Consider the following 16,048-nt stretch of genomic DNA (forward strand, 5'->3'; position numbering starts at 1 on the left):
ACAAGGTACTTACTCCTCCTGAACTAGGGGAATCCTTGGTTCCTTCAGGAGTGGCATTTCAGGCTTCTGTTCATCCCTCAGGTCTCAGACCAGAGAGCCCCTCCTTAGGAAATCCTTGCATGCCCCCGCCATGGCCACCTACTCAATCAGATCCCCAAGATAGACTGCACTTTTCCCTTGAGTTACCTATCCTTTTTGTGGGGATTGGATTCATGGTTCCCTTTCCCACTAGACTGTAACCCCCTTTGGAGTCAGGATCATATCTGTATTGTTTATCTGTACGCCTTCCCCAGCAGCGTACCCCGGAACAATACCTGACGTGAAGAAAATGCGCAAAACAAAATCTATCAAATTTTGGAGGGGCTCCAACAGCCGTGAGATGTGTGTGGATTGGGTAGGGTCAGCTTCTGTGCCCTAAAGAGACTCATAACCCCGGCCCCTGAGAAGAGCAATCTTATTCCCTCTGGAGCCTTCAAAGAGGACTTCGGCAGTTAAAACCGAGGCGAACCCAAGATATCTCTTGCTTAGGTCAAGGATGAACGATGTGCATCCATCCAGCCCGGGATGAATGTCCTACCGAGACTCCCCAAGTGTGGCGACAGAGACGGCTCCTCCGTCTTGTCCTCTTTCCCACACACTCTTGGGAGCAGGTGGGACTCAGAAGGGCATGGGGTCTGAATGTTCGAGGCTCTGGTAATCAACCCCAGCCCGTCTGGGAGGAGGGGGATGCCCTTTCGGATGCACACAAGCCCCCAGGAACACATCGTAGCAACCGAGCATGCCTTGGGGGGGGGGGGGCGCCTTTCTGGTTGTACACAGAGCCCATAATAAAAGCACAATGAGGAGGCCTCACTCCCCAGCTGGTTGTGCATCCCCGTTCAGTTGGTGGGGGGTGGCCGTCTCCCTTTCAAGTGGACTCTGGTCCCCCTCCACTGCCGCCTGCTCCTCTCTTGGTCTTTCAGTCACATACCAGACACGTCTCACACAGCAGACCCCAAACCCCAGGTGGCAGGATCCCAGTTTCATATAAATTAGGCTGGGTAACGCTGGTCAGACACATTTTTTTGTCTAAATCATGCAAAAATAGGATTTTCTCAGGGGCATAAATCTGGCCCAAATCTAAACCTGAATGTGCCATTGACTGGTATGGTTTATAGTGCAAACGTAGAATTATCTGGAAAACTTCTGCTTCCAAAGAGCAGGGCCCATTTTTTATCCAATCTGAAAGAAATGATTTATCTGCCGTCTAAAACCTCCCGCAAAAGTCAGCGCCTGGCAAAGAGGCCAGATGCGAGCCCTGATTCACCAGAGAAATGCATCATGTCCCGAGCAGACAGGCATCGCCCGGCGCCACATTGAGTAACTGATCCAAACGTGAGTCCCTGTATCGTGGAGCAGGGGCCCAAAGTTTGGGCAGCCAGCCTCTCGAAAGGTAGATGTCTGTTCGGTTTTCCAACGCGGGAAGGAAGGACCGAGAAGAAGGGAAGAAAAGGGAGGGCATCTCAAAAAGAGAAAATAAATAACTTCACAACACGGTCAACAAAGAACCTAATGCCCTCCGAATAACCCCTCTACGCACGGCGTTATAACGAAAGCCCTGCTTTGCTGAAATCAATTAAAGACAGACAGTTGCATCAACACTTTGTTGTTGTTGTTGTTTTTAACGTATCCAATCCTGTTGTTTTCAAAGTCCTCAGGTCAAGACGATGACCTTGAGGTTTTGACTCTTAGGTTGCAGAGAACGGTCTTAGCTCCCAAGAAGTTTACGATTTAGAAGCGGGTGAACCCGTGAGGGACGGTCACCATTCACCGTTGCCTGTCCCCACCATTCCATGGCATGGCCTTGGGGGATTTAAGATGACAGAAAAAAAAATAATAGTATCCTTTCTTGCAAGTTGTTTAAATTCTCATGGCAGTTTGCCATCAAACATCAAATTTATTCAATTCCCAGTGACTTCAAAGAGTGCAGAACAATAACCTGAGGGCTGCATTTCTCAAAAAATATGTCAGCAGTAAGGAGGGGGAAAAAATGTTTCCTTAGGTAGATATAAAAGAAAATGACACTAGGTACCTAAACCCTAACGTTTGCCAGAAGGTTTGATTTACGGGTAAGCTATTTTTTTTTTCAAGTAGCATGTTCCTAATTCTTATTCACTGACAGTTGAAAATTGGGCGTTTAGGTGTAAAAAGAAAATACAAGGGGAAAAGAATTAGAGAGAAGAGTAAATTCGAACCGAAATGAGACCAGAGTAGGTGAGGGGTGTCAGAGACTGTGAAAGCAGCCAGAGATCTTTCTTTATGTCCTTAGAGAGAGTGAAGTCGAAAGATAGTCATCTTTAATCTAGTAAAACACGGGGCAAAATTAATTCGGCTTGGTGTGGTGTTGGCACCGCGGGGATGGGGATTAGAAGTATGTATTCGAGGGGCACCTGGGTGGCTCTTCGTTAAACGTCCGACTCTTGATTTTGGCTCAGGTCATGATCTCACAGTTCATGGGATCGAGCCCCACGTCAGGCGCCACACTGGTGGTGTGGGATCTGCTTGGGATTCTCAATCTCTCTCTCTCTCTCTCTCTCTCTCTCTCTCTCTCTCTCTCTCTCTCAAAATTAATACATAAAACTTAAAAAACAAAAAAAGAAGTGTGTACTTTAGTGGCCACAGCAACCTGTCTCAAGGTGGCTCTCCCAGTCAATCCCACATTTTAAACAGGCTCATCGGATCAAGCAGTGAGCATCCCCAGAGGGCCCATTATACCCGCCATGGTCTAGCCTCTGCCTGCCAGACCAGCCTCCTAAACTGCTCTTCACTTTCTCCTCCCCGAGAACATACAGTGTAGAGTCTACACTCCGGCCCTCGGGAGCTGCTCCTGGCTTTCTTCCCCTAACAATGCCGACTCTTCCTTCTAGAAGCCACTTGCTTCTGGAAATCTTCCCTGACTTCTGAAATGCATCGGGACCCCAGATGGCAATCCCCAAAGCCGATCCAGTCAGTAGTCATGTATGGTTTTCTTTTTAATTGGGTCTATAGCTTTCCGATGTGGATATTTCACATAAAAATCCAGATGACCAGCTTTTTAAAAAAAAAAAAAAAAAAATCAGAAGATCTGCTAATGTTGAACAACTCACAACCCCCAGAAGTTTGGCTGGAGGGATGGGGGAAGGTGATGGGTCTCACCGGCTGTTTCAGGGGGATGTTCTCCAAAAGTAGCATCTTTTTGACAATTTCTTAAAGAAAATATGGCAGCATGGCTATGTTTTTAATAATGCTTGAGACAAGGCGGAAAGAATCTTTGCTTATCAGTCAGATGGTGACAGGTCTTCCCTTGGGACAGCAAATGGACACATTTGCCCATGGAGGGAGGCGTGGGCTCCTCATATGCATAGCCCCCAACGCTTTAAGTAGTGCTCCCCATTGCAATGTACTTCCAGAAACACCAGCTCACACCAGGTCAATGCTGAACTTCTAGAATAACGGTGTGAGAAGAGGCACATTCTCCAGCCTAAAGGGTTACTTCTCTGAAAATCACTGGTAAATCAGTGATGCTTTCTAGGACAAAGGGCTAACTTTGCCACTTACCTGCCCTATGATCTTGGCTGAGTCACTGAACCACTCCTCATCTGGCAAGTATGTGTAATGATAATGATGACAATGATGTTAAGGACCCTTCTCTCCCAGTCCATTCTGAGCATCCAGTGAAAGTGTCTAAGCCAAGGTAGTCGACATAAAATGGCAACACAAACATTAGTTATTCGGATGATATGGTAACCAGGGAGCATTGATTACATCCCGTGTTCCATGCCAGCCACTTTTTGGGACTGAAAAGTACCATTTTACAGATGAGGAAACTGAAACTTGACTTCTATAGAGTGCCCAGGATCATCCTCCGTTGTAAGGCAGACCCAGATCGAAACCCAGCTCTGTTTAACGTTTCCAGCAACATCACAAAAAGACCATTTTAGTAGCACTTAAAACCATTATTTGCATTGAGCTATTTCTTGTGTTAATAGCAAAGCCCTATGTCAAGCACGGTGCATGTATTAGCTCTTTGAACAACAATCATGAGGTAGGAAGCTATTGTATTCTCTACTGTCTTGGCAAGAGGCGTATGACGAAATATCACAGGTTTAATTGCTCAAGAGAAGTGATGACAAGTTGGAATTAACCAAAGTGGTTAAGTGGCTGGAAGTTTACAGTAGAAGCTCAGTTAATACCTGTAGGCATTGGTATCTATGGGATAAGGGAATAAAAGGGAAGAATGAAAATTACTGACTTCTAAGAAGTGTTGGGAACATGACTTGACAGAAAACACGCTTCAACCATTGAACAGTTCACACTATTGAGCCTTTGCTCTAACCCGTTAGGGAGACTCTTCCCTAACGTCTTCTAGGTTCTTCCCTGGAATAAGATAGAATTCCCTAGGATCAAATCCTTATTAACCCAGAACTCTTTCTACAATCAATACAAGCTTACTATGTACAAGACACATGCTTTTTAACACCACGAAATGTGTTATTACCATGGTCTCCATTTCTCTGACAAAGTAAAGGCCAAGAAAGATTAAGTAACTCGTCCAACATTTCTTGCTATAGTAAGAAGGAACTAGGATAAGAACCATGTTGTCTGACTTCAGAATCTATGCTGTTGACCAAAATGCCATGTCTGTGGGTTGGCCCTGCTCTCAAACTGGACTCTAGAAACTTTGAGAACTGAAGTTATGGGTATCTAACCATACAAACCTGGAGAACTTTTAGAATAGGTCAGCTAGGGGCACCTGGGTGGCTTAGTCATCTGAGAGTCCGACTCTTGGTTTTGACTCAGGTCATGATTTCATTGTTTATGGGTTTGAGCCCTGCATCTGGCTCTGTACTGACAGTGTAGAGCCTGCTTGGGATTCTCTCTCTCTCTCTCTCTCTCTCTCTCTCTCTCTCTGCCCCTCCCCCAATCACACCTTCTGTCTCAAACTAAATAAAGAAACTTTAAAAAATAAATAAATAAATAAAACAGTCCCACTAATTCCCAAGCTTACCTTTCAAACTTTTAGGGGAAAACAAAGTAAAACATTTTTACCACTATTCTGTATTTGTGAATATGCTTAGGATTATAGCAATGACACCTTGTAATGACAGTGCTACTGTTTCTAGATTCTATTCTATTTGAATTGTTTCAGGGTCAGACATGATTTCTTAATATTATTAAGAATTTTCAAAAATGCTCCTTTCTGATAGTGTATTCCATAGGCCTTTGGAAATAATTTTCAATGGGGGAGTGGGGGGGGTCTTTCTAATTAAGATAGTAACTTTCCAATTATTCAAAACTGCTTAATTTGGAATTTATGATATTTCATAAAAAATCTGAGCAAGTTTATTTTCTTGAAAAATTTTAAAAGGACCATAAGCATATGACTATCATCATTATGTTCATAAGAGGGGCATACAAGTCCCTTAAGAGAGCAAACTATTTTCAAGCAATTTAGAGACACCCTGTCATTAGGTTGGTGTGCTAATTACAAATCATTCTAATTGATTCAATAGTCTCCCCAAAGACTTCCATAATGTACTAGGCAAACACTTTATTAGCCAAGCAGAGTTACTGTAGTTTCTTACAAGAAAGAAAGAAAAAAGCTTTCTTGGAAACAATATCAAGTCAGAATTTTTTACTATTAGGGAAGGGCCCTTTCTTTGAATGTATTTTCAATTGGTGTTCATTTCACTGTTTTGACTTCCTGTTTTTATTTAATGAATGCTAATGTGAGACAGACAGAAAGAAAATGGACTTGGTTTCTTTCCCCGCATCCATCTTGTCTCCTTTTTTAGAAAACATCTGTTCATTATTGCCCAGGATCAATTTGCCCACTGCCCTCCCTTTTTTTTAACAGTCTTGTTTGTTTGTCTGTTTGTTTTCGTAGTTGTTTTCTCTTTTGGAAATCACCATATCTTGATTGTCTATCCATGCAGATTAGATAGATTGACCCCACTTTCCTGGATTCGCGATGCCCGTATGACAGGAGGCTGGCCAATCACCATGTTCTATACCTTGTTCATAATGGTGGATCCAGGATGCGCCCATGTCTTGGGACCAGCCAACGCCAACACATGCTGGTTGCTCTAGAATTGCGAGGCTGGGGGGATGTCAGCTTGAGGGCCACGACATGGAAGAACTTGCCTGAAGAGCAAAGCCAATGCAGACGTGGAGACAGAGAGGTAGGGAGACTCCTGATAATGTTATTGGTAACTTTGATTAGGTTGTGCCTGAACATTTGTACCCTAGATTTTCCACTCACATGAACCAATGTGTTCCTTTTTTAGTTTCTTTGATCTTGCCCTTGTTTAGGTTGTGTTTTTATTCACATGAACAAATAGAAGTATTTTTTCACTCAAGGAATCCCTTAACAGAATTTCCATGTGTATAATTTTATCTCCTTAGCACAAGACTAACTTCCTGTAAGATGGTTCAAATCGAAAAGGCCAATCGTTTATTTGTATCAGAACTAAGCCTGCCCATCTGACTTTTGATCCCAAAACTTGGTGAAGCAAAATATTTCACATGTGTATTTTCCATCATCTTAATTTTGATTCTGAGCCTCTATCTCTTCCTCTGTTTGTCTCTGGAAACTGGGTTTTAGTCCCTTGACTTGAGCAGTCCCTTAATCCCAATACCATAGACTCCTCAATGAGCATGAAATTTATAAAATAAAAACCAGGAAGTTCTGCCTTAAACTACCCCACAACCACGAAGCACAGAACGTGCTTCTTGCCTGATGAGGGGAGAGAATTACTCAACAACAAACACAAAGCACACTGGGGAAAAAAAATAATTCAATACAAAGAAAGATTTCACTGCCACTGTCCCAGAAAACTAATTTTAGCCCAACCGTGGACAGCTGGAATGCAGCAGGTTGGCTGCAGATTCTGCAGAAAAAAAGTGATGGTAATACCATTAAGAAAAAGACAAAATATTTGAATCTTATTCTGTTGTTGGGTGCAAGACTGTAATAGCCATTTTCCATTTCTGGCTCTCAACCTTGTTGTGTATAATGTGGGGATAATCATACCTACTTCTTCAAAAACATAGCAAAGATACAAGAGCTCCATGGTCACAGCAGTTATGTAAGAATTTGAACCAATATCCAAATCAAATCAGTCTCCTAGACTGGCTCCTAAGGAGTCATCTTTTGTAAAGCTTTCCAGGTGATTCTAAAGAAGAAGCCAGTCGGAGAACCACTGCTTTAGAAGACAGGAAACATTGATGCTTTTATTAAAGCAATGATTCTATAAGTGGTCTAGATTCAGACTGCACATGACAATAAATGTTCCTGCCCCATAACTCCAAGCCTGCCAAGGTGAGGCCCAGGAACCTGCCTGTCTGACAAATAACTTTGATGACTCAGAGCCTGGGTTGGGAACCAAAGCCTCCGATGACGTTCTACAAACACCCTCTGTTGCTGTTTCCTGGCTTGGCCTTCACTGCTCTGAAAAGCTCAAACCTCACAGAGTAGAGACACTCTGGGCTGCCTCGGGAAGTCTATTTCAGAGGCCTGGGCTGGTTGTATTGCCCATTTGTGGGACCAAACTGGTCCCCTTGGTGTTCTTCAAGAAGACCGAATTGGACTCTCAGGTTTCCACAAATGGGAAGTAGCAGACAGTTTTGTTTGCTGGTTGGTTGGTTTGTCACATTTTTCAAACATTGAATTTCACACTTGATTTATTTACTTAAAGTAGGTTCCACGCCCGATGTGAGGCTTGAACTCACAACCCAGAGATCAAGAATTGCATGCTGTACTGAGTCAGCCAGGCCCCCTGTATTTTGTTTTTTAGAGTGACGGGGCATCTTTTGGTAGCCTTAGCTAGCTTGAGGGATGCAGGAAGGGAGGGACTACTGACATTCAGTGACTGTGCATAATGCCAACAGTGCTCCCATTGAGAAATACTGGCCAGGGGCAGGACCAGTGTTCCCTATCTAGAAATGAAAAGCTCAGAAGGCAGTTAAACTCAACTGAAGAGATCTTTGTTTTCTGGAGATTTAGTGCAGTGTTCAACGAAATACGACGTAGATCTAGTAAAAGCACAATAGAAAGTGAAGGGGCTAACACACATGTGTGGTCCACCAGTGGGTTTGAGAAGGGACACTGCTGTTCCTGCTTCCCCATCTTTAGCTTCTTTTGCAAAAAATTCAGAAACATGCAGCGGTGGGATCCATTTCTTGCCACCATGTGTGTAGCTGGTGCTGAGTCACTATTTCCCTGAGGCGAGTCCTTCATTCTTTGGTCCAAACACTTCTGTAAGCAGCTTGGCCTTTGCAGGCGTCCGGATCTCTGGGCTTCACATCGTCATTTCCTTCTTCAGAAGTATTTTTATGTAATTCTTCTGTGGGATCACCTCAACACCCCGGCGAGGTAGGCGGAACCAGGCAATGGGTCCCCTTTCACAGACAGACCAAACCCAGGGAGGGTAAAGGATTTTCCCCAGATCAAAGGTCACAATGACCTCAATCGATCACCTTCCCCCAACACACCCTCCACTTATTTCTGAGCGAGGTTATTCCCCAGCTCGGTTCAGGTGTTCCTGGCTCTGAGCCTCCATAAAAGAATTGGATTTAGCTCTGTTTGGTTTCCCCGTCCTCTTCCTGACAGCGCTATTTAATGGACAAACAGTTTGTTTTATTTATCTGTCAGGGTTTCTTCACATTGTTTGGGGTTATCAGCCCTCCCCTGCAGATCATATTACAGCTTGTGCCGGGGTTCGACCCTCCGAACGGTTCACTCTAAATCAGATCGTTATCATTACTGCCGTGATAAATAGAGAGGCAGGGAAGCCCACAGCCAGGTTATTTATTTAGTACCTCTGTGGATCATGTTTTATACAGCCAGGCCTTCCTGGCAGGCCTTTACCCATCCAGCTAAGGTTGCATTCAGGAACTAAAACCCAAAGCCCCTTAAATAATGTTAACTTAATAGCTGACATTTTTATGAAATAAGTCTGTGTGGAAGGGGCAGAAAGGGGACGATGCAGACAGGACTGGAGCTGGGTTTCAGCGTGGGTATGCGTGGGGTGGGGGTATTTAGGGGAGAGAGAGGGGAGAACAAGAGAGAGGGGCTTTGATTTTCAGGTTGTTTCCAAACCAACCGAGAATACTTTGCTTCTAGGTGAATATTTTGCCTCTCTTGGAGTCTGTGGTTTTTAAAAGGAGAAGGGTCGAGGGGTGGGGGAAGGAGAAGCTAGATTTGAAGGATAATGTTTCTTCGGGAGGTGGGGGAATTAGGGGTGAGGTCTTCCACGGGAGGGGGGGCGTTTATGCCATGGAGGAGAGAGGAGGCATTATTTCCGGGACGCATCTGGGACAGAACCCCTCGGGGTGGGGAGGAGGGCTCGGGAAGCATCTGGGAGGAGCCTCATTTTCATTCTGTTCTTCAAATACAAACTTTGACATTATCCACAAATGAAGTCACACACACAATCATCATACTGTGTGTGTGTGTGTGTGTGTGTGTGCGTGCGCGCGCGTGCATTAAATGTGTTATTTTGCCAAACACCAACAAGTAACAAAGTCATTTTTTTTTTAAATGGTCTTAGGACATTTTTTTTTTTTCTTTTTTGAATGCACTAGCAGCCGAAAGAAACAGAAGTTCATGAACAGCTATGAACCTTCCAAGTCCAGCGAGGACACATGGCTCACCACGCGGCCGCCATTTCTCTTCAGGGTTCCTATCACTGGAGCCTTCCCCTCCACGCTAGAATTTGTGGGCAAAGGTATGGTCCTGTTTAAATAGCCCCCAAAGTGCACTGCCTCTTCCAATCGAGGCAGGAAGAATGGTCTTTTGATGTGTTCCACAATCAGAATGCAAATTCTCTCCCATCTCCTAGATACCTGGGTCTGTCCCCATTTCTCTTTACTGTAATCTGCTTAGCTCGTGCATAGAATGACAAAAACAAAGAGTCTTTCTGTAAAAGAAAAAGAAGAGGGAAGAAAGTGGGTTCTGTACTCTCATCCTTAGTCCTCACTGAATCCTTGCCCTTGGATCTCAGCAGGCGGCAGTGTTCACGAGACTCACAGTCTATCTTTCTGTTTGTTATTAACCACTGAAATGATGGCCTCATTCCTGGAGTTAGGGCTTCAAGCGAGGGGCTGGGGTGGGCTTGGCAATGCCTCCCAGGCTTGGGATCTGGGAAAAGGCCCAGGAGTCAGGGCATTCTGATTGCTCTTTCCAAGAAATGCCTCCTGTCCAACTAAAAAATGCAAGATGACCTTCGGGCAAGGAATGCTGTAAGCCTTCTTGGGGAGCCGCGAAGCCTGGCTGTGAGAATCCCTGCATCTGAACAACACCCGCACGTTGCCAGAATGGACTAAGCTATGGCTTCCTGAATGGGAGGTAGGTCCCAGAGGCACCATGCTGCTGTATATCCAGCTTAGAAGTCTGAAGGCCTGAGAAGCTGGGAGGTACCACGTTCGGTTTAGCGCTCAGGGACACAGAGCAGGCAAAAAGGGGAGGGTCTGACGTGTGTGAGAGTTGCGTGCCTGGCCCCACACCTAGAAGATGCTTCGGCTTGGTTTGTCAACCAATAGGATGGACACAATGGTGGAGGCACCAGTTACTGGGAGAAGATGGGGAAGGAGGCCATGCTTGGAACCGCATGTAGATAATTAGGAAGAGAAATAGAGAAGTAAAGGAGAGAAAGAGCAAGGTGTCAGTTGCATTTCTGAATTTCTAACAGTGATGGTGGTTATGGATGCCGGAAAGAATTCAGTCGCTGTCGAGGAACTGCATTTCTTCGCGACACGTTAATTTTATTTAATAACTCTTATATGAGTGCTTACTTTATGCCAGGCACCGTTCTGCATACTTTGCAAGTATTAACTTATTTAGACCCCCTTGACAATGCTCTGGGCTAAGCACTTATATCGCATCGCCATTTTATGGACCCGGAAGCTGTGGCCTTGGGAAGTTAGGTGATTCACCTAAAGTCACTTAGCTTCCACATGGGACTCACACCCAGGCAGGCTGGCTCGAAGCCACGGCACCTCGTGGAGACCTCAGTAGCAGATCACAGACACGCTATGGTTGGGGTTTCCATCCTCATAGAAGGACCAAATGGACCGAGGCAGTTCCATGCTGTCATTTTCAGGGTTTGCCCTGTCACCAATGCCTTAAATCTCTACTTCTCATACTTTTATTATTATTATTATTATTATTATTATTATTATTATTATTTGAGAACAGGGGTGGGGTGGGGGGAATCTTAAGCAGGTTCCATGCTCACTGTGGAGCCCAACGTGGGGCTTGATCCTGTGACTCCGGGACCATGACCTGAGCGGAAATCAAGAGTCCAATGCTCAGTCGACCGAGCCACCCAGGCACCCCTCTACTTCTCATACTTGACCACCCCCTTCTTTGATCTGGGATGTCTGCTGAGCATTTATGTTTTGTCTTTCCCGTTCTGATCAGTCTGTCTGATTGGATCAGAGGCCTCTCCTCATGCTCTAGTGTCTAATATTTTGGGTCCTCCCCCTTCCTGTCTGCTACCTGGTGCCTCCATTCTGGGTGGGTAGACGTACCTGCTCATACTCAGCTCTGTTCCTCCCTCCTCTCTTGCCCTGCGTGGGATCCGTTGTGGTCCCCAGCCTCCAGCACCAGTCTGCAGCTAATCACTGGTAGGTACCCGATGCTCAGTGAATGCTTGTTAAGTAAATACATAAGTCAATAAATGACAAGCAAACTAGGCCTCTGCCCAGTGCCAAGACCCTACACTTCGTGTCCGGTGGCATTCTTCCGCTAGAGACAGTTGTACAAGCACATAATCCCTGAAAGAAGCAGGACCCAGGAGGCCATCGCTTAGAGTAGGAAACAGAAGACATGAAAAGTAGCTCTTTCTTTGTGTCCCCAAAGAAACTGTTGCTGACTTCAGGGCAGACAGTACAAATTCCTTCCAGCTGGAAGGAGCCTGTCCTCCACATCTTTCTGAGAAGCACGGGGCAAAAAGCATTATGGGGAAAAGAGGCTGGCAAAATCACGTTAGGAGAAATGAACAAAATACAGAAATCTCACGATTATCAATCACGTGAAAAAAAAAAAGACACCTGTCTAGGGTCAAAGACAAGGAGGGAATATGAAAAAACTAAAATGGCCTATGATTTAGCGTATTGGCATTTGGATTTTCAAGAAAGAGCTACTAATAGGTGTGGTCGTTATTGGTTGTGTGCGTGTGTGTGAGAGCTTGCTCACGTGTGCACACACGTGGAGGGTAACAGGATTTGAAAACAAAGATCGTCCCTGCAGAGGGAAGTTTGCGTTAAGTATCAAATAATTCCTTTCTTCAAAAGCAGAGTGATTGATCGCTGGTTACACCGTTTTGGTGACTGCCCACGTCCTAACCTTGCGATGACAGTGATGGTCAACACTAAGTCAATACGCTTCCAATAACTGGGTCAACATTGCAGTTTGGGCTCAAGGTAAGTGGCCTATGATGGCGCAGGGGAGGTGTTTGACATTTAAAGGGCAGCTGTGTCAACATCTGCCTGTTACAAACATATTACAATGGTCGCAGATAGAAACTTTTTCTATTCAACAAACAGAAAACTCCAGCTTATTCCGGCCAACTCAGCGACGTGAACCCGATTCAGCTTGAAGCATTATTCGGTGAGCACCTTCTCTGTGCGGAGCTTGAGGTCATTTATTTTTGCTTAAAACCATGCCCCGCTATGGCTCAGAAATAATGTTTAACAATATTCGAAGGATGACTGATCTATTGACTAGGCTTCGGAGAGTCTTTGTAGCTGGGTATTTAGTCGTGTTTGTGCATAGTAATTAACTCACGTGTCGTTATCTAAACAATAAAAATATGGACTTTTTCTTTAAAGAAGATAAGGCTCTTAATTTTTCCAGGAGATCTTTAGGTAAGGTTACGAGTGTATTCGATTTAAGGGGCTACCTCAAGAACCACCAGTACAGAAGGGGAGAATAAAAGAGGCAAAGAGGCCAACCCAGGGCATTGATGACTCGGTTTCCACCATGGGCAACTGAATCGATGTCCACACGGGAAAATAGGTCTCCGGGTTGACCCACCCAAGGGGCAAGGAAGCTGCGGTACCTACCAACGCCCATTCATCGCTGATTGGGGACTGGTCCTGTAGGCCGTAACAGAGTCTGCCCTGGATTCTGGTCCAGCTGCTTCTATTGCCAGAAGCAGCCTTTGGTAAGGAGTCTTAGATGCTACCAGCAAGAGATCCTCTGCAGGAATTGTGAGCATGAAGGTTAAACGGGCAGGGCATCAATGGTGTCTGTTACAGGCAAGCCTATGAAGTAATTTACTCACCACTTCTGTTAGTATCCACATCAGAAGTGCGTCTGTACCTTTGCTTAACCTATAACCTCAGTGTAGAATGGCGTCTTCTCCAAACCTCACCTCCTTCAAGAACCACCGTCTAACCCCTCTTCTGGTCCCAGGACGCTTTGTACGTCAGTGGAATTTCTTATGCTTTTCATCTCTTCTTGTTGAGAGTGTGCCCCGTGTGTGTTGGCCTTGCAGCCAGGACGGCACCGGGGGGTCAGGTCCACAGTTGTCCACCGTGACCTGTGACGAGGTGGGAAAGTCTAATTTTCAGATGCAGTGTTTAGGAAGTCTAGTTTCCACGCATCTGAGCCAGGCTGTCCAATCTCAGCCGTATCTGCATTGAAGCCAATACTGATTTGTGGGAATCTCTGCTTACGCCAGCTGGTTCTGAACGCGGGCAGGAAAGATGGGATACATCTTTGTTGTTGCCCTTGGGATAAACATTGCTTACAGTTGCCCTTGGGATAAACATACGTATTTTATTTATTTATTTTTTTTAATTTTTTTTTTTAATGTTTATTTATTTTTGAGACAGAGAGAGACAGAGCATGAACGGGGAAGGGGCAGAGAGAGAGGGAGACACAGAATCGGAAACAGGCTCCAGGCTCTGAGCCGTCAGCCCAGAGCCTGACGCGGGGCTCGAACTCACGGACTGTGAGATCGTGACCTGGCTGAAGTCGGACGCTTAACCGACTGCGCCACCCAGGCGCCCCAAACATACGTATTTTAGGTAATCCTGCACCTGTGGCCCCAACCTTCCTCACCAGGTTTACTCAAGAACCACCGACCCCTTCAGCGCCCCACTATGGCCCCATGTCTTTCACATTCTAGAACACATCTTGTTCCTTCCCACCGCAAGCTTTTGTCCACACGGTCCCTTCATCCTGGAATGCTGTCCCGACCCTTCTTTAGTCATTCAGTGCCCTCATCCCTTTTCGCTGGAACTCACCTCAATCATCAATTCCTTACGGAAGACATCTCTGACTATCCTGCCTCGGTCAGCTCTTAGCACCGATTATAACAGCCCTTCCCTCTTCTTCTCTACATTCGATCAGAGTTACATTTTTACCTGCGCGTGCTCATTGGGTCAGTGTCGGAACTCTCTGGAAGAGCATTAGCTCCGTTAGGCCCGAGGCTGTGCTTTCCATTTCCTGCACACCTAACGCAGCGCCTCACAAAGCGTAGGTTTTCCCTAAGTGTCTGCTAAGTCAATGAGTGCGGTCGATCCATTTCTCAGCGCCTGTGAGTGTGCCCTCTCTTCCCTGGAAGAATTGCCTTTGGCTGATAGAAGCCACCTCAGCGGGGAGATTAAGCCCCCCGGGGGAGCCCGCGGCAAATGGCTGAATGGTTTGCAGGTGCGATGGTTCCCCCGAATAAGGTGCCACTTCCCATGCTCTAGGATACGTATAATAAAAATGATAGATAGTCCCAAAGTGTTGGCAAGGATGGGGAGAAATTGAGCCCCTCATGCCTCGCTGGTGGGAGTATACAACGGTGCAGCCACTGTGAAAAACCGGGTGGCAGTTTCTCAGCAAGCTGGCCGTTAGCTATCCCAAGTGATCCCGCAGTCCCACTCCTACGATATAAATCAAGGGAAAACTATTCAAACAAAAGCCTGTACGTGGACGTTCCCGGAAGCCCTGTTCCCAAGAGCCAAAGGCAGGCAAAAAAAAAAAAAAAAAAAAAAAAAGCCAAATGTCCATCAGTTGGTAAACAGGTAAACAAGACATAGTATACATACACAGTGGAATATTAGCCTCACGAAGGGATGAGGTATTGACAAGTGCTACCATGAGGATTAACCTCGAAACCATACACCGAGGGAAAGAAGGAAGACACAAAAGGTCACGCATTGTATGAAATCTACATTACATGTCCAGAATAGACAAATTCACAGGACAGAGAGCAGACGAGTGGTTTCCGGGGGCTGAAGGGAGGGAGAATTGCAAGTGACTGCTAAAAGGGGCTCCTGGGTAGCTCAGTCGGTTAAACGACTGACCTCTGATGTCGCCTTAGGTCGTGGTCTCATGGTCGGGGGGTTGGAGCTCCGGGTCAGGCTTTGCGCTGACAGTGCAGAGCCTGCTTGGGATTCTCTCTCCCTCCCTCTCTCTCTGCGCCTCCCCTGCTTGCTCTCTCCCTCTCTCTCAAAATAAATAAATAAACATTTAAAATTAAAAAAAAAAAAAATGGGCTCCTGGATGGCTCAGTCAGCTAAGTGTCCAGCATCGGTCGGGTCATGATCTCACAGCTCGTGGGTTCAAGCCCCGCATCGGGCTCTGTGCTGACAGCTCAGAGCCGGGAGCCTGCTTCAAAGTCTGTGTCTCCCTCTCTCTCTGCCCCTCCCCGATTCGCTCTCTGTCTCTCAAAACGAATAAACGTTAAAAAAAATTTTTTTTAAAGAAAAGAAAAAAATGTGACTGCTAATCGGTACAGGATTTCCTTGTTAAGCGTAGAGAAATTTTAGAATTAGACCGTGGTGAAGATCGTACACCATCGTGATTGTACCTAACGCCACTGAATTCTACACTTTAAAATAGTTAAAATGGTAAAATTTATGTTACGTGTGTTTTACCACCATATAAAAAAAAAGGGCTGGGATGTCTCTGTGGTGTGATGTCTGCTCCAGAATGTCTCACGGATCAGGCCAACTTTAAACTTGACCACATCCTTGGTCACCATTTTCCTCTTTCCAATTCTGTCCCTCACTGCCTTACACTTTTCAC

The sequence above is a fragment of the Puma concolor genome, chromosome E2 (genome assembly GCF_028749965.1).
Source record: "Puma concolor isolate L17-30 chromosome E2, mPumCon1.1.hap2, whole genome shotgun sequence".
Lineage (NCBI taxonomy): Eukaryota > Metazoa > Chordata > Mammalia > Carnivora > Felidae > Puma > Puma concolor.